The 22783-nt window shown below is 41.0% G+C and overlaps 1 protein-coding gene across 2 annotated transcripts in view; it reads left to right on the forward strand.

Moving 5' to 3' along the window:
• The window catches only part of BRINP3 (BMP/retinoic acid inducible neural specific 3), a 250327-nt gene that overhangs the window by 154352 nt on the left and 73192 nt on the right, over positions 1-22783 (forward strand). The gene's annotated exons all lie outside the window — the stretch shown is intronic.

Here is a 22783-nt window from a genome sequence, read left to right on the forward strand (position 1 = left end):
TTATTCATTTGCCTTAGGATTTCCCTGGGGATGGAGCATGCCAAGTTGTATAGGTGCGTGTGCTCTGTGAAGCAATAACTGTGCACTCGTACAGCTACCCATTTGTACTTTTAAAACAAGTATAGAAATAATAAACATCCTTGATGGAAATATTTAGCATGAGCTTACTTTGCAGAAATAGGTAGCCTCTGTTAGGCTTTCATATGAGACACAGAGATGCAAATTGAACTGCACTTTTAATAGAAAGTGTTTTCATCTCAAGCTTTTACTCCAGAATCTACCAGAATTAATAGGAATCTCGCACTTTACTGGAGTGGTTGATGAATCAGGACCTTACTTAGCAATTTCAGGCATGGAGCCAGGCCAGTAGCAATTGACTTCCTCTGGTCCAGCAAACTCCCTGGTTTGGGAACTATCAGGTCCGGAGGTTGCCAGACCCAGAGAAGTCCAGCCTTTATCAAAGTTTTTAGCAAACGGAGCAAAATCACCTGTTTCCCCTCTGCCCTGTCTCCATTAATGAGACTCATACAAATGGAAAGTATAGTTTATCAACACATCAGTAAACTACGAAGAAGTTATTCAAGATAGCACATAACCAATTTAGTTACAGCAGGCCTCTAGAAAACAGAACATGTCAAATGTGACAACTTGAATGTATGAAATTCTTTGTTGTACTATCACTTTGATTGAGCACTTGTTAGCATATGCCAAAAGGTTTTCCATTTTTTAGAACGTTTCATTCACTAGAAATCTTTAATGGTAATGGAAATTTGGAATGAAAAAGCACTGAAAGGAAGGACATATGTTCATTATTTTGACAAATTTTCAAAATACTTCATTTGATTCTTTTACAGTAAAGGGGTATCAAATAGAATTGGTTTTTTCACACCTGTGTTTTGATCTTATATCTCAGCTGTCTTATTTATACAAATTGCGATGATATCATAGTTAAAATAATCCCCATAGGCAGCTCCATGCAACGTGGTACTTCATCCAGAATCACAGCCATGGGTAAAATTCTACAGGAGTCACTGTTCAGAAAGAGAATGTAGATTTGATGGCTTTTAAACAGCTTTGTGTACTTTTAATCCTCGGTGCTCCAGAACCTGAATAATTAAACATGTCTAAGTTACAACACATTCCCTGGTGTGTGCTATGGGCACAGTATCGCTTAGAATCTCCACTCTCTGGCTACGTCTACACGTGCCCCAAACTTCGAAATGGCCATGCAAATGGCCATTTCGAAGTTTACTAATGAAGCGCTGACATGCATATTCAGCGCTTCATTAGCATGCGGGCGGCAGTGGCGCTTCGAAATTGACGAGCCTTGCCGCCGCATGACGCATCCAGACGGGGCTCCTTTTCGAAAGCACGCCACCTACTTCGAAGTCCCCTTATTCCCGTGAGCTCATGGGAATAAGGGGACTTCGAAGAAGGTGGCGTCCTTTCGAAAAGGAGCCCCGTCTGGACGTGCCGCGCGGCGGCAAGGCTCGTCAATTTCGAAGCGCCGCTGCCGCCCGCATGCTAATGAAGCGCTGAATATGCATGTCAGCGCTTCATTAGTAAACTTCGAAATGGCCATTTGCATGGCCATTTCGAAGTTTGGGGCACGTGTAGACACAGCCTCTGAGTCCAGGGATTTTTGGGGGCGCGGTCATCTGAAGACAGAAGTATAATTATCTTACATAGGGCCTACTGTTCCACACAGAGCATTTATGGCTCCTGTATGATGTTTTAGCACATTTAATAAATGTTCAGGTACTAGAGCAGCAGGTGATCATTTCACCACATTTTTTTCAAAAGTGTCTAAAATCCTTGTTTTATATGATTTGTTGCGAAAGAGTCAAATAAATAAATGGATTACTGAAGTATAAGAGACTTACTGTTCACATTAAATGTAATGGGAATTCAGCATACAAGTCTCTGAGATAGCTTTGAAAATTCAGCCATAGTTTCCCTGTTTTCAGGTTCTTTGTTTGTTTGTTATATACACATCAGATTTTAAAATTAGTATAATTAGTATTTTCTCTGCTATCAGCGGGGCCAGAAACATATTGACAGAGAGAGAGAGAGAGCGCGCACTCTGTGTGTGTGTGTGTGTGTGTGTGTGTGTGTGTGTGTGCGTGCATGCGTGCGTGCGTGAGTGCGTGCGCGTGCGCGCACACTGCACAGCCCCTGAGATTCTTGCATAATTAATTCATTATGCTGGCATTTAAAGAAAAACTCATATATACATAATAAAATGGGAAAAGTTGGCAACAGTGATTTTTAAGACTGAAAGATAATTTTTTTAAGTTTATGTAAACTTAATTTAGAAATGAAATATTATTTTAGCAATAGAGATAAACAATGATTAGGATTGAGATACAAAAACTTTTCTTGCCACAGAATATAAGATTTGGAGTTTAGTAAGATTCAAGTGTTTCAGTGATCACAGGAACATGTGTTATTTTTACATCATATAATGCCTGTTCTGTAGTGGATATAAAACAGCAGGCCCCTCAGCAGTCATTAAAGTCCTTTTGGGTCAATTAAAAAAAAAAAGGTTGTTGCAATGCATTTGAAATGTTTAATTTTGATTCTTAGCCCTCCTCCTTTTAAAAAAAAAATAAGGTAGAGTCAATTTTGAAAGCAAATAATTTGAAATGAAAAAAAATAATTTTGTGTTCCAGGATATTTTGACATTTTTGAAACTTTTTGCTAGTTTTTTTTCCTAAACAAGTTGTAATACAAATTGATAGAATTTTGCAAAAAAATCTCAATTGAGTCAATTGATTAAAGCAACAGGATGCAAGCCATTTGAGCAAATATTCAAGCAACTGCACGTTTGGTGTGGAAAAGAAGATGGAAAAGTTCTTTCTGGCCACAGTGGTCAGCGCAATATGTAAACGGGTTCAAAGAACATCACAGAAGATTCATATTGGTCTGAGAGAACACTTCCTAACAGTAAAAACAGTAGGCCAATGGAACAGACTGCTTGAAGAGACTGGGGAAGCTCCTTCATTGTAGGTTTTCAAAAGACGTCTGAACAGCCGTGTCTCTCCAACCATTTGGACACAACTTCTGCTTCTTAGCAGGGAGGTTGAGGAGATGACGTGTGGCTTCTTCTAACCCTATGATTCAAAGACAGTGGTGTCTTCTGATAGCAATCTGTTTTGACACAAAATTTCCAACCATCTCTAATAGCGAGCTTGCTTTGAATAGATCTGCTATCAAACTGGCTAAGGGATAGGAAGCTGCAATTTAGCATAGTGACAACACATTCGAAGAAAAGGATACTTGGATGCTTGGGTGGTTCCCTTTATGGTAATAGCACCCTTTCAAAAATCTGTTTATTAAGCCTTACTCAGATAACACTATAAATTTCATTCCTGCTGAATCATCTACAAAAAAGTGTTCGCATTTTGAAAAATCATTGACTACAAACCATTTCAACTACCAGGCATTGTTCACACAGTTCTATCTCTAATCTATTCTTCTACAACTTTCTTTTGTAGCGTATCTGGTTTTTTAGCACACGGACCTATCTTTCATGTGCATCCTGTGAAGCAGTTCTGTTAAACTTCCAATTCCAATTAGTAATTGCTATAGAATATAGGATTGCATATGTAATAACAATAATAAAGGGCTGAGGCAATGGCTCCTATAAACCCTTGCCCACTTTTGGCTTTGTAAGGTGTGCAGGAATTGGGCCAGCTATGATCCACTTCAGGAGTTCCACAGCTCCTGGGGTTTGTACAGTACATATCAGTCCTATTTGTCTCCTAACCTAATTCCATTTTACAAATGAGGAACTGACATAGATTCATCACATCATCTGAACAGCGTTACATTCCCAAGAAGAAAATTATACTGATAAATCATATTTTCTGTCCATTCTTGATGTCTAATTTATGGAACTGGAGGTGGAGTAGAACTGAATTTCTCATGCATTAGGCTGCTAATTTATCAGCTATTCTATCCCACACTTAACATGTGTCATCAAAGGTGGGGGGAAGTTATCTTTTAAATCTTTAGTTTTAATCAGGTAGGGTAAAAAAATGTTATTTCAAGTAGTACAGTGTTTTCTCAAGAATGAAAACGTACAATGCAAGAGGGACTGGTGCCAGAGTATCTGATGAATTTAATCAAGTCTGTTAATTGTGATGCAATTAATCTTGAATACACTATGTGCAGAATTGATTGAGGCCTTGCTATTAAAACTCAACAGAATATTGTCAGTGTGACTCTCTACAAGTAAGGAGGTGAAAAATCATCAAGCCATAACATTTGTGATATTTATTTTCCAACTAGAAGCCAAGTGTGTAAGGGTGTTAGCTATAGCTTGTATCAATATTTACCTTATTTGAAAAGAGTCTGATACATACATTATTTCAATAGTATTTTAATGCATGCATTTGAGTTAAGTGGTTAGATTAATGTTTAGAATTAACAGTTTGCAGCCTCAAGGGCTTCACTGGCAACTTGCCAGAAGCCTGCATCTAATTTGCATATGCATTTGCATAAATGTACATCCTGTCATGTTTGAAGTATTCCAGATTTCCGCTTGTATAATCATCTTAAAATGCTTTTTGCTATGGAATTTACACTAGCTTGTGGGTTAGCAACTCCTTCAATGCTGAGATAACTCCTCTCCTCTCCTAACTGTGTGGTGGGCTAGGGATGTCACTTTAAAACTGTGGGACCAACTCTACAGAAACAAAATTTAGCTACAGTCAGTAGATGCTTTCTCTCAAAGTGTATATTCCATGGGCCAGACTTCCAGCTGATGTAAATTGAAATTTTAATATTGACTTTGATATAGATACTGTAGTTTACTACTGGTGAATATCTCATCATAATATTAGAAATCAAAGAAAGCTACTGTAAGCAAAAGAGGAACAGAGAAGTCCCCTCAGCTAGTGTTCAGTCCTATGACAATTGTCTTTGGAGCCCTCTCAGCTTCTTTCTTTAGAGGCCCTCTTCTAATTATTAGCATGGCTATGTCAATGTTGGAATTGGAAGTTTAACTTCTAGACAAACCTGTGTCAGCTCTGACTGAGGTAGTGTGCTAAAAATAGAAGTGTAGCCATGGCAACATGGATGGTGGGAGTGGCTAGATGCCCAAGAATAGATATTTTCCAGCCTAAGCGTAGAAATTCCCTGTAGGGGGTAATGTGAGTCCTTATTCATTAAGGACCATGTAGTGACTCTGCACTTTCTTACTGCTTAACTTCCCCCCTACTAGGCTGTGAATACATGTAGTATTTTGGTAAGATTTACAATTTCTGTCGCATGCAACACACTAGCAATGATAATTTGTACGTAGAATGCAAAAAGTTAGAAATGGAAAAGACCTACTGACTAATATGCCTTATGTATTATATCTTTATGTGATATTGATTGTTCAGTGTATTCCCTAGACTAAATTTTAAATATCACCTATTTTTCATTTGGGAATAGATCCTAGAGATACAGATCTATGAACTATAATTTTTCCAGTGGTCTTATGACATATTCTGATCTCAATTATACACAGAGAAAACCCCAATTTAATGGATGAAGTTTTCTCAGATTGACATTTATGGCATTGAAACCAGTGTCCTCCATTCAGCCTTCATTCTTAGCTAACATTTGGTTGGCCGACACTAAATAATACCTCTCATTTCTTGGCACTAACATCCTTCATATCCTTGTAGGTAATTAACATTTTATTTCTTTATTTTCTACTTGAATAAATAAAGGCATACCATGAGTGACTTAGTTATGTCAGTCTATCACACTCCAATACAATGGTAATACCAATAGAGAACATTACTATACAAATGACTAGTTAGTATGCAGATTTATAATGGCAAATAATGCTGTCTTTTCAAGGTGCACCCAGAGTATAGCAAAAATCATTCTTCCTTGTCTGTCTTGAATTAACAATAAGTGATTACTCAAATGTTGGAGATAATGGAGGAGACAGTTTGAAGAGTCCCATTCCACCTTCATATTTTGGCTTAGTAAGTGGAATTTAGTCTGAACCCAACTCTCCAGATGAAATATATCATTCAGAGTTACATTGATCCCTGTAGAATACATACAAAAATATTACTTTTCTTTAATTTGAGTATTGTAATTTACATTCTCAGTTAGTATATAACTCCTCTCCTTTGGACTATATCAGTAAAGCCGAGAGGGGGACACTGGTGCTGGGCAGCCCAGGGTCTCCATAATAAGTGCCCAGGCTCACGCCCGGAGAGGTACTCCGGCATCGCTGAACAGCGCTGCATCAACACGGGAGGCAAAGATACCGGTTATAAGCTCTTGCTCGATTGGCGTAGAGAACGAGCGCCAGGGGTTGCCTTCGACGGTGGGAGAGATCCTTGCATCTCGCTGGACAGTCACTGCCCGCCTCAAGCTGGGCAGCCCCCAGCCAATAGGGTATTGTCCCGCCACAGTTCACCTGCCTCGCTGGGTGTGTGAGGCTTAAGGTTCCTGAACCTGACAGGTGACTGAAATTTGGGCACCAGGCAAACCAATAAGAAAATCAACAAGAAATGAGAAACATCAACAATTTAAGCTTGCTTGCTGGAATGTGCAGACCATGCTGACCGGCTTGACTGAAGATCTTCAGGCCATCAGTGACACCCGAAAGACCGCTGTCATCAATGAGGAACTGAAGAGGCTCCAAGTTGATATCGCTGCACTGCAAGAGAAGCGACTCGCAGATTTGGGATCTCTAAAGGAAAAGGACTACACCTTTTTCTGGCAGGGTAAAGCCCAAGAAGAACCCAGACAGCATGGTGTTGGCTTTGCTGTCAGAAACACCCTTCTACAAATGGTGAAATTAGTCATGGGCGGATCAGAAAGACTTCTTCAGATCACGCTTCAAACTTGTGCCGGTCCCGTCCACCTGATCAGCGCTTATGCTCCAACCCTGTACGCCACACCAGAAGTAAAAGACAAGTTCTATGATGTGCTTAGTGCTGCTGTAGCACAAATACCTGCTCGTGAACAACTGTATATCTTGGGTGACTTCAATGCAAGAGTTGGAGCTGACTGGGCCTGATGGCCTTCCTGCTTAGGACACTTCGGTGTGGAAAAAATGAATGACAATACAGCATCTCCTTGAACTGTGCACGTACCACAATCTGTGCATCACAAACACATTCTTCCAAATGAAGCCACAACACAGAGTGGCGTGGAGACACCCACGCTCGAAGCACTGGCATCAACTAGATGTGGTCATCACTAGGAGTAATAACCTCAAAAACGTCCTTCTGACACGCAGCTATCATAGTGCTGACTGTGATACAGATCACTCGCTAGTTTGCTCCAAGCTCAAGCTGAGACCCAAGAAGCTGTACCGCTCTAAACCTGCTGGAAGGCCCTGCATTGACGCCAGAAAGACGGCAAATTCGGAGAAAGCTGAAAAGTTCAGAGAGACCCTCCAGGAAAATCTGCACAGCGGCCCTGGGGGCACCAATGCGACATCCAAATGGCAGTATCTGAGGGATACAGTTTACAACACGGCCTTGTCGGTGTTTGGAAGAAGAGCTAGAAACACGAATGACTGGTTCAAAGCTAACTCTGATGAGATGATTCCAGTCATTGAAAAGAAGCGCGCTGCACTCCTGGAGTACAAACGCTCACCGAGCCAGAGTACCCAGCAAGTGCTTAGAGTGGCCAGAAGAACAGTACAGCAGACAGCCAGGTGCTGTGCCAACAACCACTGGCTCCAGCTATGCAACAGCATCCAGACCTGTGCTGACTTTGCTGATCTTAGAGGAATGTACAAGGGTATGAAGAAGGCATTAGGACCCACCCAGAACAAGATGGCACCTCTGAAATCCAAATCTGGTGAAGTCATCGCTGACAAAGCCAAACAGATGGAGCGCTGGGTTGAGCACTAGTCCGAGCCGTACTCATGCGAGAACGTTGTGGTTGACACAGCCCTCGATGTCGTCGAGCTCCTACCAGTAATGGAGGAACTGGATCAAGAACCGACTGTGGATGAACTGAAGAGAGCCATCGACAGCATTGCAGCAGGAAAGGCCCCTGGCCAGGATGGTATACCACCAGAGGTAATCAAGTGTGCCGCGGACACACTCCTGGAACCCCTACATGAGCTACTGTGCCTGTGCTGGAAAGAGGGTGAGGTTCCACAGGATATGTGCGACGCTAACATTGTAACGTTGTATAAGAACAAAGGAGACAGAAGCAACTGCAACAATTACCATGGAATGTCCCTCCTAAGTGTCACCGGTAAACTGTTCGCTCGCATCGTCCTTGGCAGACTCCAGAAGATTGCTGAGAGGGTGTACCCCGAATCGTAGTGTGGATTCTGCACAGAGAGTTCTACCGTTCACATGGTCTTCTCTCTAAGGCAGCTGCAGGAGAAGAGCAGAGAGCAGAGGAAGCCACTCTACATAGCCTTCATCTACCTGACCAAGGCCATTGACTTGGTCAGCATGGATGGTCTGTTCAAACTGCTCCACAAGATAGGCTGTCCTCCATGGTTACTCAAGATGATCCAGTTGTTCCACGAAGACATGAGAGGAACCATCCAATGTGACGGCGCTTTATCGAATGCTTTCAGAATCTGGAGCGGCGTCAAACAAGGATGCGTGCTTGCTCCGACATTGTTTGGGATCTCTTTGCACTCCTCCTGAAGCATGCCTTTGGATCTTCAACAGAGGGCATCTTGCTGCACGCAAGATCTGATGGGAAACTGTTTAACCTTGCATGGCTGAAAGCTAAGTCTAAGGTGTGGGAAGTCCTCATCAGAGACATGCTGTTCACAGATGCTGCTGCTGTAGTGTCTCACGCAGAAGACCAGCTTCAAAAACTGCTGGATCAGTTCTCCAAAGCGTGCAAGGACTTTGGGCTTACCATCAGCCTAAAGAAGACAAACGTACTCGGTCAGGATGTTGCTGAATCCCCATCAATCAGCATTGACAACTATACGTTAGAGGTCGTCCACGAGTTCGTTTACCTCGGGTCCACCATCACTGACACCCTGTCGTTGGACACTGAGCTAAATAGGAGGATCGGAAAAGCGGCCACAACTCTGTCTAGGCTCAGCAAGAGAGTGTGGAATAACAACAAGCTGTACACTCACACCAAAATGCAAGTCTACAGAGCCTGCATCCTCAGCACCCTCCTTTATGGCAGCGAGACTTGGACCCTGTATGCCCGCCAGGAAAAGAGGCTGAACGTCTTCCACTTGCGATGCCTCAGGCGCATCCTTGGAATATCATGGAAGGACAGAGTGACCAACACAGCCGTCCTCGAGCAAGCTGGAATCCCAACCATGCACACCCTCCTCAGGCAGCGTTGACTCCACTGGCTTGGCTACGTCCACAGGATGAGTGATAGAAGGATTCCAAAAGACATCCTGTATGGTGAGCTAGCCTCTGGCAAAAGACCTCCCGGACACCCCCAGTTGCGCTACAAAGATGTTTTCAAGAGGGACCTCAGGGAGGTAGACATCGAGCTGGACAACTGGGAAGAACTAGCAGACGACCGCAGCAGATGGAGGCAGGGGTTACACAAGGGCCTTCAGAAGGGTGAGATGAAGATCAGACAGCTAGCAGAGGAGAAGCGTGCGCACAGAAAGCACAATCAGGACTTGCCAGACACCCACCACATCTGCAAGAGATGCAGCAAGGACTGTCACTCTCGTGTGGGCCTTCATAGTCGCAGTAGACGCTGTAAATGAAGTCCTCAATTGAAACTATAAAGGGTGCGATCCATAGTCTATGCAGACTGAAGGATGCCTACTACTACTACTACCTACAAAAGAAACTAAATGCCCTTGTATTAATTTTGATGTTTTAAAGCTTTTGAAAATTCAAAACCCTATGTCAATTTACTTGGTAAATTTAATCTTGCAATTAGGAAAACTTTTTTTTTCTGAAAGGTTAGGGTTATGATAGACCTTTTAAACTTCTTCATGATTTATAAAAGAGGCCTGTATAGTTGACTTTTTTAAAGGCATTTTTAATTTAGCTGTACCAGAAAATAACATGTTGTCTTCACTGTTTTTACTGGAGGCCTTTGCAAACAATATAAAACTATCTTGTAAGCTTTCCCACCCTACATAGTTGGGGCTCAGATCTTTCAGTAAGAACTTACTTTCTCAAGAGTTTGTCAGTCATTTGAGTTAAATCAATATTAACAAAGAACAGCAAAAAAATGTTTCTAAAATAATCCTTGTTTGTTCAATTTCGCTCATTACTTTTGATGTTATCATCCTAGTTCTTCAGTTGGCCATGGTGTCTTTCTTAGACAGAAATTGATTTTCTAGTGTAATAAAAATAAGCAGCAATGAAAAATACATAACGAAGAAGGTGTTTCTTGTATTTATAGATCATTTTAAATTAAACAAATGGAATGCATATTGGAAAACACAGCAAAATGCATTTAGTTAGGAGAAGGGACAGATACTAAGGAAATATGATCCTAGTCCAGCGAAACACTTAAGCGTGTGCTTAACATCAGCAGTGTACCCTTAACCGTCGGCATAGAATGATATATCTCTCAAATGCTGTCAAAGCTCTTCATGGATACTCTGCAGCATTGTGGCTCAGCAAGTGAAGTGGGCATATGTAATTTGAATTCTTTCCTATCAAACCGATATGTCAAAATAAAAGGAAAGCAGCACAAAGATTCAGCAGCACAGTTTTCTACCAGTAGAGCTTACATATTTTATGCTGCTTCCTCATCTGTGATCAGCCTTCAGCCCAGTCTGCCACAGGAGGATTCCCACACCACAATCTAAGAAGCACCGTCCCTTTCAAATGACCCAAGTTCGTAGTTTCCAAGGCCATTATGATCCAGTATTGCTTAAACCTATTCTTTTCTATTATTCAACCCTGTCTCAAAATACTGGTTATATAGTAACATTTTTCCCCATAGGATAAAATTGTGATGTCAAATAAAAACGTAATTCTAACTTCATGATAGATTCAAATAAGAAAAGCCAACTTCTGAGGGAACGGAAAACACACAGCCTAAATAATGGGGAAGAGATAAAGAAATGCTTGTCCAGTTTTCCTCAGTGGAAGAAGTCCCTCATAAATGCAAATTAATGTCCAGCATTCAGTGCTTTCATTTCAGAGGTCAAGATCTTTCATGGTATTAAAATGCTTTGTAAGGAGATGTTTTTTCTACATACAAACCCTTTTCAGCACTTTGTACCTAAAGTCCAGCTTTAGCATATATAGATACTAGACGCTTTTTTGTCTTACTATGTCTCCCTTCCCATATCAGGATAAATTTCTTGTTGCTCTGTAGAGGTGAAGAGTAATTCCCTGACACCTCCCTCACACAGCTCTACTGCCTCAGAGAACTGTTAGAGTTATTTGCTCTGACTCCGGAAGTTTGTTTTTATGCCCATAGCCCCTTGTGAATACTTTATCCTACAGAATGTTGTAATAATACTAAAACAAGGGAATGAGATCTAGTCAAGAGTTCTGGACTTTATTCCTAGCTCATTATATGACCTTTGGCAAGTCATTCACACTTCTTGGTGTGCCAATTTCTCCTGTAATTGAAATGGGAGTGATAATGCTTCTCTCATATGGGAGTTGTGTGATGTAATTCCCTCAAGTGTGCAATGCACTTTGCAATCTTCAAATGAAAGGTGCTTTTTGTGAGGAACTGTGGGTAGGAATCACTCTCCCCAATTTGTAACATCTGATTACATTCCAAAATTCTATCATTGTGATAATTCTTTGGCTGCCCAGGGCTGTGACTCATTTGCCTCCAGCAAAAGGAAGTCTTGCCTTGGATAGCTGGGGTGTTAACTCCTTGGTAGATACTAAACACCACCGATTTGTCAGCCACTCAAGCACTCCCTTCAGTACTATGGCAGTTGGGTCTTCACTTGTAAGTAGGTTAACAAGAGGTGCACCCCAGTCTGTGAGCCCCTGGAAGCATTTTCCTGTGATCATCCGCCCAACACTGGCTGCTTACAGAAACCCCGGATTGGCTGGTCCCCAGTTGGACATTTTTGACTTAAATTACTGTTCTAGTATAAATATGCACTTGTGAGCACTTAAAAAGAAAAGTGAATGGATGAAAAGTATCTTTCTCTACCTTGTGCCAAATATTCTTTAGTCTGTAGTAACAGACAGGGTAATCCCCTGTATGCCATAATGTTCCTTTTCACCTCCAAGAGATTTTGATTGTTTTTAGTTGTCTTTGATGGATTTCCATTGACTCTTAAGAGATGGAAAAAGCTTAGACGAAAGACTTGGGCATGAAGTCACTGGTTCACAAAGTAAGGATGAGGACTCTTTCCTGCTTCATTGGTCTATCTGTGTGACATAGGATTCCTTTTTACTCCATGAGGTGTAGTTTTCTATAAAACTGTATTATTCCTTCATTATTACCTATACCAGCATATCCTAATTATTATGAATATTGATAATTTACAGACTTTCAGTAGATACCTCACATTTGACTGTTGATGGATAAATGGCATGAAAATAGTGTATTGTTTGTAGTGAGTTTGTCAGGTCTGAGAAAGTAGCTGCTTGTAAAAAACAATGAACATTTTCCCAGTTGGTGACAAGGAACATCCGCATCACAGTCATCTCTTGGATTCCTTCAAAAATAGTACTGAACATCTATAGTATAAGGTAAAAAGTCACCATAAAGGGAACTAAGCAGTTTGTGAAGTATACATTTATTTATAACTGTAAAATTAAAGAATAAGGGAGCTTAATTTAGAAATAAAAGCACGATTAAATTGTATGAAATATAAACACAGCAAAATTTTGGACCAAAGGCTGTCTCCTCATATCTAACCTAACAGTGGTTCTAAAATGAAAAGGTTTGAGAGACACATCAAGGAAGATGTCCAGCTGGTGCAGTTTCCAAGTGTTGGAATGCAACATGTAATACAATGGTTAATTGTGTCTAGGGCTTCTAATCTAAAATATTTTGAGAGGAAGTTGGTAGTCCTCCTCTGCAACTACAGCCTACCAATTCACCACAACAAAACTACCCATGTTCTATCTTCAAAAGTAATTTAATTGGGACAAAATGAACCTGTGAAAAGTGGAGGTCTCTGAACAGAGGGTAATCCAAATCCTTCCTGGGGTTCAGTTTTATTGGTGGCAGATAGCTGTGCCAAATTCTATAGCTTGACTTTTTCTCCTCAAACCTGTCTCTTCCTAGTAGGGTCTCTTTGTCCCAGTTGTATTTCCCCATTCTCAGGGAAGCCTGTCAACCTCTCTTTTGTACTGGATGGAGTAAGAAAAAAATGCACCTGTCATTATGAAGCAGCAGTGATCACTGTAGGATTTTATACAGTGTTTGACTTTTGTCACAGAGTCAAGGAGAGATTAAAAATAAAAACATTCAGGCAGAAACCTGCATGCTTTGAATACCCTTAAAAGATTAATGCAAGGTCCACACTTGCAAAAGATCCAAGTAACACTTAACAAATAGGTTTAAAATTTGATAGGCCTGTGGAGCTCCAGGAGTGGGCGAATCAAAAGATTTGAAGGATTTTTCAGTTGAGCACATAGTCTGCCTGACTAGTGTTATCTCTTGAGCCTTATACCAAGAGCAGCCTTGTTTATATTAAATGTGTTCTTTTTGTCTAGTTCATGAAATACAGATATCAAGAAGCACTAAGTTGTTATCAGAACTCTCCAAAGGGTAGCAATGTTGCTCTTTCATTTACCTTGCTAGATGGGGGATGAATTAGAGGCTGGTAGCTAAGCTACATAAAGCAGCCTTACCAGTATATTCTTGGAAGATGTCAGCACTGTGGACTCATCGGCTAGAGAACTCACCTAGGGTAAATCAACATAGATTGATTTGTTTCCACAGAGCTCCTGCAGTTGATACGAGGTTAAGATTCGCTTTCCATGAAGGATTTTGTACATCAGGATGTTTGGAGTTTGGAGATTTTACAAGAGTGAGACTGACATTCTGTGTTTTGTGTCTTTAGGCCTTTTTTTTTTCCTTTTCTATTTTATCTGGTTAATACATTGCTATTAATCTGATATTATTCTAAGGTTCACTGTGGTAACTAACTGCTGTTAGATTATACTCAAAAATACATGTACTCTACTTAATTATTCAGTCTGGTAATCCAGCTCAAGAAGTGCAATGGAGAAATGTTTATGATTTTGTGACTAGGGCAGAGTTCTGTTTCCAGTTCTGGCATGGGCCCACTAGGCGACTTTAGGCAAATTATTTTACCTCTCAGTTACTCTCACTCAAAACAGAGTCAACAACAATGAGCTGCCCATTCTTAATATCTTTTCGGGAAGGGGTGACCATTAACAAAAAGTGATGTGATGTTTGTACCTCATTAGATCCTGATGCTACACAGGTTCACACAGCATAACTTTTCAACCCACCCTCCACCTCACTATAGCAGCATGGCCCTAGAGGTAAACTCTACTCTTGAAGAACATGAAGGGGAAGATGTGAGGCCCAAAGACAGTGTAGTTAGTTTGGTTTAAGCATAGATCCTTCTGTCCCCGCATATTTTGTTTCTTGAGATGATTTTTAACCTGCAGCTTTCCCCTATGTTCATTTCCTTGCTTAGTCTTGCTTTAATAAAGCTTTGCTATTACTATTTACTGAAATAAAACTGATCACCTCACTAATCACGAAAGCTACGTATACACAGGAGCAAAACTTCAAAATACTCATGCAAATGACCATTTTGAAGATTACTAATGAGGTGCTTAAATGCATATTCAGAGCCTCATTAGCTTGTCACCATCTGCGGCTCTTCGAAATTGCCGCATTTCACTCCCATGCAGCTCATTCAGATGGGGGTCCTTTTCAAAAGGACCCTGCCAACTTTGAAATCCCTTTATTCCTATCTCCTTTTGAAAAGGACCCTCATCTGCATGAACCGAGCAGGAGTGAAACGCAGCAATTTCGAAGAGCCATGGCCAGCAGCATGCCAATGAGGCGCTAAATATGCATTTCAGCGCCTCATTAGGAATCTTCAAAATGTCCATTTGCATGGCCATTTCAAAGTTTTGTTCCAGTGTAGACACAACTGAATTAGAGAATTCCCTGTAGAAAAAAAATAGTCTAATTAATTCTGGCTGAAACTGTAGAGGCCCAGCTGGAGCTATGTGGCATATAACTATGCGGTATGCTCTGCAAACTTAACCTTAGCAAAGAAGATCTCTGGAATCCTAACCTTCACCTCATGCTTCCAGAAGCTCTTCTATCCTTGCACAGTTGAGAATCCTAAAACCTTGCCTTCTTCCACACGTTTTTTTCCCAAGCTATGTCTGAAGTATGCAGCTTTTCTACACAGATGTGGACTGAAGACCCTATTGTGAAAGAAGGACAGATGGGAGAGAAAGGTGCTTATTGTGGGCAGTTTCCCTTGGATGATCAAGTATAATACATTTGTTCCTACAGCCAAGCGTGAAACATTTCTTTATTTCCAACCACTGTGCACCAAACTTCCCAATATGAGTCCTGACAGTTTTACAGTCACACAATCATTGTCCCAACACTTAAGGATAAAGTATAACACCTGGCAGAATAATTTGAACATTATTGGGTGATCCCTCCAAAGCCAACTAACATCAATGAAGATGTATCAGTTTATACTGGCTGAGAAGATCTTGAACTGAGATGAAGGGTAAAATTTTCAAAAGCAGCTAGCAGTTCTCATCTCCCAATGAGACTTAGGATTCTCCTCATTTATGTCATGCTTTTAAAAATGTGACTTAGTACATCCTAAGTCATTCAGGCACTTTTGAAATTGTTAGCATACTTGCACAGACTTCCAATAGAGTCTGCATTAGACATATGTTTACATCAAGCAGCATTGTTTAAGTGATGAGACCCTGGAATTTCACTGAACTTTTTTTGGGAATGCTATTAGTCAGCTTTAGGAAAACTACTTAGTGATATGGGAGGTAAGCGTTGGTAGATATTTTTTTTCCTCATGAATAACATTTGACAGCTGATGACAGGAAGATTGACAGAAATGCCAGGCCCCTGAGTAAGATAGGAAGGTCATTCCATGCACATAGAAGATACAGGGCTTCAGGTGGAAGGGCAGGGCTGGCGGATGCTGTCTCCTTTAGTTCCCACAGTGTGCTGCCCAGGGTTCTGACAGTGATTTAAGTGGCCTAGAGTTCTAGTTGCTACTGATGCTACAGTAGTAGTACTGGCGGCAAGCAGCCCTGGGCCCTTGTGAACTGCCAGGCACTGGGGAAGATGTGCCCTTTAAGCCCTCTATTCAGTGAGCCTTGCCAGTGCATATTTTTTTCCTGTGATAAATATCAGAGTACAGATATTTTAGTGAGCAAGAAAGCCTATAATATTCTTACTGAAATATTTTAAGGCTTGGATTCCAATATGATGTGTTTGTTCATAATTTCTGGTTTAAAATTTATGAAATATGGAGACTATAAATTAAAAATTTATTTTTGTTATAGATGAGCTACCCAATATTCATGAATCACTATAGTGCTTCAGAGTTAAAAAGAAATGCATCATGGTTTATTCAGCTATTATAGGTGAAATGTCAATGGCTATTGATACATATTGAATGGATGGAGAGCTATGAAGGATAAAGGTTGAGCATTTTCTAAAATCATCAAGCTGTTGAGCTAAATTAAAACATTTAAGGAGACTTAAGAGGGTCAGCTATTTGCAATATTGTAATCATAATGCAATCATAATGGGACAGCTCTCATGTACATTTGTTAAAATGGGATCCACAGTCTCTTGGGAAAGATGATAAACTCAGAAAAAGCTTGGGTCACGTGGAAGGAATAGACTTTGGAAGGAAGCAAGATCCTAAGACTTCTTTAAATAGATACAGTTCATATTCATTTGATTTTCCTTTCAGGGCACATTAGCTTTTGCCTGCAGGTACACCCGCACGTTCTGCAATGTGGCTGGAATGTGGAACTGTCAGAAGGTGAGGCCCACCTCTCAAACCATGGCAAGGGTGAGGAGCTGTTATAAAGACCTTCCTGCCATCTCACTAGTTGACATTAGCTTCAGTAACCACTTCAGCCCCCTTTTCTGTGGTTGTATTGATGCCACGATGCAAACGTGATTTTGCAGCCTCTCCATGGAGCTGCTACAATCTCTATTCTGGCCTTCCATACCCAGCTATTACTTTTTCTGTGATGCAGCACCAAGTGTACTCACTCCACCAGCAGGCTCAAAGTGCAGTCCCTAAGAGGAGCTTAATGGGCAGGGAAGCCCTTTTGCATCCAGGCTGAAATTTCCCCTTATTAACTAATGCTTTGCCCTTATATAAGAGGAATGCAAATCACTTTGAACCACACAGTACTATTCTCACTCAGACAGACCAGTATTCCTGATTATGAGTGACAGTGGCAGAGAACCTGGTCCTTCCTAAGCATTATTTAAATACCTTACCACAGTGAAGGAGAAGTATTATAAACAAGGAAACTGTGTGTGTCCTAATTTAGTATTATTAAATCCTGGAGACAGATGCCAAGTTTTGTGTGCTAATCAAAGCATAACACACTTTTGTCACAACTGGAATTTAAGTGCTGAGTTTGTTCTTGGGACCACTCATTTAAACTTTAAAATGGTAAATGGTATTGACGGACACCAAGACGGATGTGCACTTAGCTAGATCATAGATAAATTGTACTGCCTCATTCTCCTTAGTGCTGGCTTAGTTACCTTTCTTAGAATTCAAATACATTTGTAAAGACACATCCACAATTGGATAGCTCTTCATGCAAGATGAGACACAGCCTTTCCACAGCCAAGTAGGAAAATGTGTAGCATAAATTTTCAAAGATTCAGTAACCTCTGTATATGTTTCCCTTTTGGTAAGAAAGCTTTGTAATAGGCTTAATTATCATTGACAAAAAAGTACACTTTTCCTAGAGGGGGAAAAACCTTCCTACTGATGTCACAGAATTCATCTCAGACTACAGAGCTATGAGATATGTTCTCAGTGCACTTATAATCAGGTCATTATCACCATGGTTCTGACGCCTAACTGACCAAAAACTTTAAGCAATTGTCTCATTAATGCCAAATGTTACAGCTGATTTCTGGGAACTAAAAGCCCCGCTGACCATGGAAACCTGTACTGTGATAATCCTTGGAAACAAGGCACTTGAAAGTAACCTGCCAGTGCCTGCCTCACATCAGATTAGTTTATGCACCTTTCTTTTTTTGATACTGAGGAGCTTTTGATTATTAAGCGGCTTTATTATGTAATATTTTTACTTCATGAGCTGGTGTTCTTTGCAGATGATGGGTCTGGTGTTTTCAGAACAATAGAGAAACCAAGATACTTTCCTTTCATCCGCCACCACTTTTGAATGAGTGTTGCCATGTAGTAGGCCCTTTACATTATATTGTATGCATTATCCTGTACTGTTTATAGGTCTACCTTCTACTGTTTACCTTCAGAATTCTCAGTTCCTTTTTTTAGGGAGGGGAACCAAGTGGTGGTAGTTTCTGCCAGCTTATGCTTGCTGCACATTTGAACATGGCATGTTCACCTCTACTCCCCTTTACCCCTCCTATAAAGGTCTGTAGCCCAAACCACAACCAAGCACAAAATTATTTGGAGACACACAGGTTTTGGAGGGGCAGGGGTTAAGAATAAGAAGAAAACTAATAGTTTTATAGTTTGGTGACTGATCATAAGCACTGAAGTCAGATGTGATTTATGGATAACCATTCTGCACTTCCCCACCCGTACCTCAGCAAAGCAGCTCCTGATGCTCCCATAATCAAGTCAGTAGTCATACCCAACTATGTTGAATTGCTTTGGACCATCCATCTAAAAGAAAAATGAATCTGTGTGCACAAAAGGAGAGCCTGTAATGATGCTAATTACTAATCTTACTTAGTCCGTTACCTCAGGAGATCCAAGCAGTAAATGAGAATGAATAAGCATTATACATTTTGTCACATAAATCCTAGTTTTATCGTTACATTATGTGGTCACCTTGACTTCAAGACAAATGACCTCAAACCCAGCAGGCTAAAAATAACATAATATGGAAAAAGGTGTTCAAAATTATTAACCATCTTTTCTCACAGAATAATTTTCATTCGTTGAATTAGGCCTGCTCACATGGATAAGATTCGTTTGTGTAACCCAGGCACCGGTGTGGTTCACAGTCCCATGTAGTGGCACCTAGACCACTTACACAGAGAGAGAGAAGAGTGATTCTCCCCTATAGACTACCTGCGATCCAGCTGGCTTTTAGCTCGGACTGTAGAGGCTCATGCACTAAGCTCTAGCAGTCCCAGGTTTGTGTCTGCCTGTTGACGGTTACGAGTGGGGGCTTGTTTGGGGTTTCACTTGGGTCTCTGAAGCACCAGAGGTGCTTTCTCAGCTAGGGGAAGTATTCAACCCACACACTTAGCTGTGGTTCACTGTCCCATGCAGTGACACCTAGAAGACTTACACAGAGAAAGAATGAGTCTCTTCTACAGCTGGAGCTGAGCGCCATCTGGCTTTTTGGTCAAACTGTAGAGGATCCTGCACTAAGCTCCGTCTCAGGTTCCAGGCTGCCTGTCTGTGGTCACACTCACATGAGAGAGAGTTTACAGAAAGCAGGGCCTCGGTCTCTAAGCTTTGAAGTTGAGCACAGAAGCAGGAAAAGAACACAAGGAGCAAAGAACCATTCACTGCTCCAGACCTTGTGCTTCCTGGGCCTGTTCCATGGCCATGTAAGTCAAGGGGAGTCTTTGTGCTGGTTGAGGATGAAGCTAAAAGATTTGAAAAATCAGGCACAATCCCTGGTGATAGATAGCTCAGATGGGGTATGGAGAGGTCATGACCTAGCCTCACTACCATGCTGAAAAGTGTAGTAGGGTATTTCTACCCTGCCCCTAGAAGAATGGTTTTCTGATCTGCTAAAAATAGCACAGGGCTCTTGCAGTGTAAGCAGATGGCATAGACTACACATCTGCATTCACACCCTGGAGTTCGGTGTGCTTGTACACCAGTGGCTAGCCTACCGCATCCATGCTGCTATGTTTAGCGTTGTAGATTCAGTAGAATAGTATGTGTCTGTACCCAGGCACAGAGGCATGCTGCTAGTTGCAGTGTGGAGACACAATGGTTCATGCATTCCCCGAGTGGTTCTGAATATACTGAACCTGCTTTCAGCAGTTAAAAAATCAGAATTACAGTGTTTTTATGTTCACTTTGTACAGGTCTAAATGAGGTTCAGGGCAAAGGATAATCAAGTGCAATCCCTTTCTGGTCTGTCTCATGGTGGTATGAGACATTCCTATCTGCTCTGTAGGTGGCAGTGTGTGAATGGGTGTGTGAAGCAGCATGTAAATGTAGAAACACATATTATAGAGAACCTCATAATTCCTCATTTTTTAGAAAAAAATGTTAAAATACAATGTTTCTCCTGCTTAAGAGTGCACCTGAACTGACTGACAGTATGTAACTGATTTATCTAAAACAACAAGAAGTCCTGTGGCAGCTTATAGACTAACCAATATTTTGGAACATAGGCTTTCATGGGCAAAGCCCCGCCTCGTCAGATGCATGAGTGATTTAGCTAATTAATCTGTAACACCAAGAGATGCAATTGAACCTGGCACCTCTGCAGCTTAGTGCATGAACCACTATTGCATGAACTTAAAGCCAACTAACAAAACAGCAGAATTGTAGCACGTCAAAGATTAACAAAATGATTTATTCGGTGATGAACTTTTGTGGGACAGACCCACTTCTTCAGATCAATTTCATTTCCAATACAGAGTGGCATAAGCACAGAGGACCAAACAAATTAAAAAAAATGCAGTAAAAATTAATAAATCAAATACATAGGACTGAAGGGGGGGATGAGGGGCAGGGAGATGTTAATTGTCCTGCCTGAGATAATTATGACCATCAAAGGAAGGGAAGCGGTCCTTGTAATGTGTGAGGTAATTGACGTCTCTGTTCATACCACATGTTAATGCGTTGAATTTGAATATGAATTCCAATTCACAAATATTTCACTGTAATCTGCTTTGAAATTCTTTTTGCTCTCAGATGCAAATTTTGAGGTCTTTAACCGAATGGCGCACTCCATTGAAGTGTCCCCTGACGAGCTTATGAGTATTGAGTTTCTTGATGTCTCCTCTGTGTCCATTTATTCTTTGGAGAAGATTTTGCTCAGTCTGTACAATGTACATAGCGGCAAGGCATTGTTGGCACATAATGGCATATATAATGTTGCTGGAAGTGCACAAGAATTTGCCTTTGATCTAAAGTAATTTGAATTTGCCTCCTATCCTAAAGTAATATAGCTGGGGTAGACGGCAAGAAAAGTTGCTAGTATTACTTTTGTTACTAGTTTCTTATTACTCTTTCTCTCTGCTCTGAAATCGAAAGCCAAAATAACATTCAGAGCCCAGTTCACTGCTGCAACTGTCCCACATATTAGTACCTAGAACACTTCCACAGAGAAAAAGAAAAGTATTCTTTCCAGTGCTGGAGCTGGACTTGGATGGGGGAGAAGGTAGCTTTACTCAACTCCTGAACCTTCTCTATCCCAGAAGTGTTTGTGGCTTCTTTGGTCTTTTGGTCTTCTTTGCAGCTTAGAGAACCTTGAGAAGCTGCCCAGTCTCAGACCCAGAGCACAACAACTTCTCTGGCCCAATTCAGAATAATAGAATAGCAGTAGTGAAGCAGCATAATAGCCATGACCCCATAAGCACAGCACACCTCCTTGCTGGACAGTTCTTGTTGCAGAATGGCACAGAAACAACTACACCTACACTTGCAACACAGGGGTTGGCAGGTTTGCACTGACAAAGGGGGCTTCCTCTTGGTAATGAATTAAGCTGCATACAGATTGGTTTATTTTATGCTTTGTGCTTTTTGACTTTGTTTTATTTTAATGGGGTCCCTAACCTGTGAATACAATATCACCATTGTAAAAAACTCCAAGCAAAACAGAACTACACAGTTTTAACTTATTCTTTCTGCTGAGTCAGGACAAAGCTGTAGGACTGGGAAAAGCAGGCACAGACTCTGGTGACAGATAGTAATTAAGCAAACAAACTCCTGATTGCTGGAATTAACTCTATTAAATGCACCAATGTCTTTAAAAATGGTAGCGTCCGTTTAGCAACAGACAAAACAGGTTGGAAATAAAACAACCTGACTCTTTGGCTCAAACTGAAAAAGCACCCTTTTGGGTAAAAAGAGTTCAATTTAATGAACAAGCTAACAGTTCATGTGCATCAGGATATCAGATAGAATTGGAAGTAGAAATACCCAGGGGAATAGTCTCAGACATACTGCAGAAATCACAAGAACAGTCTTTTTCACAAGATCCCCATCTTCAATTGTAGACTGAAGGCTCAATTATCAGGTTGCAGCCTGTTCTATGGCTGGGGCAGGCAGGGAGCCAGGAGTCACTGGAGAAGTTCAAGTGATGCTGATAAAAATTGAGAGAAATTACCAGCTCCTGTTTGCAAAGAGGGAGTGGGACGATGCAACTCCTTGCTTCAAAGGCTGCTGCTGGGGACCAAATTTAAATACCACTCTTTACTTAGTGGTGCACTTGATGTCATGATCTAGCCCTTAGCATAATTTTACAAACTTAGACTATATTTTCATGTTGTTGCATCAAGTGTGTAATAAACTTCTCGTTCCCAGTCCCATCTCTTTCCTTGCAGAGCCTGACTGTCATATGATCTCACACAGCTCCATCTGGAATTATTTTGCTTTGATCAGTTCAGATGTGATTTGACTTTGTACTTAGGCTTCGCTGGCATGTCTGATTACAAACAGCTTGAATTTCTATAGGGGTCTAGCCTTATGTTAGATCAGCTTCTA

This window comes from Carettochelys insculpta, chromosome 9 (genome assembly GCF_033958435.1).
Source record: "Carettochelys insculpta isolate YL-2023 chromosome 9, ASM3395843v1, whole genome shotgun sequence".
Classification (NCBI taxonomy): domain Eukaryota; kingdom Metazoa; phylum Chordata; order Testudines; family Carettochelyidae; genus Carettochelys; species Carettochelys insculpta.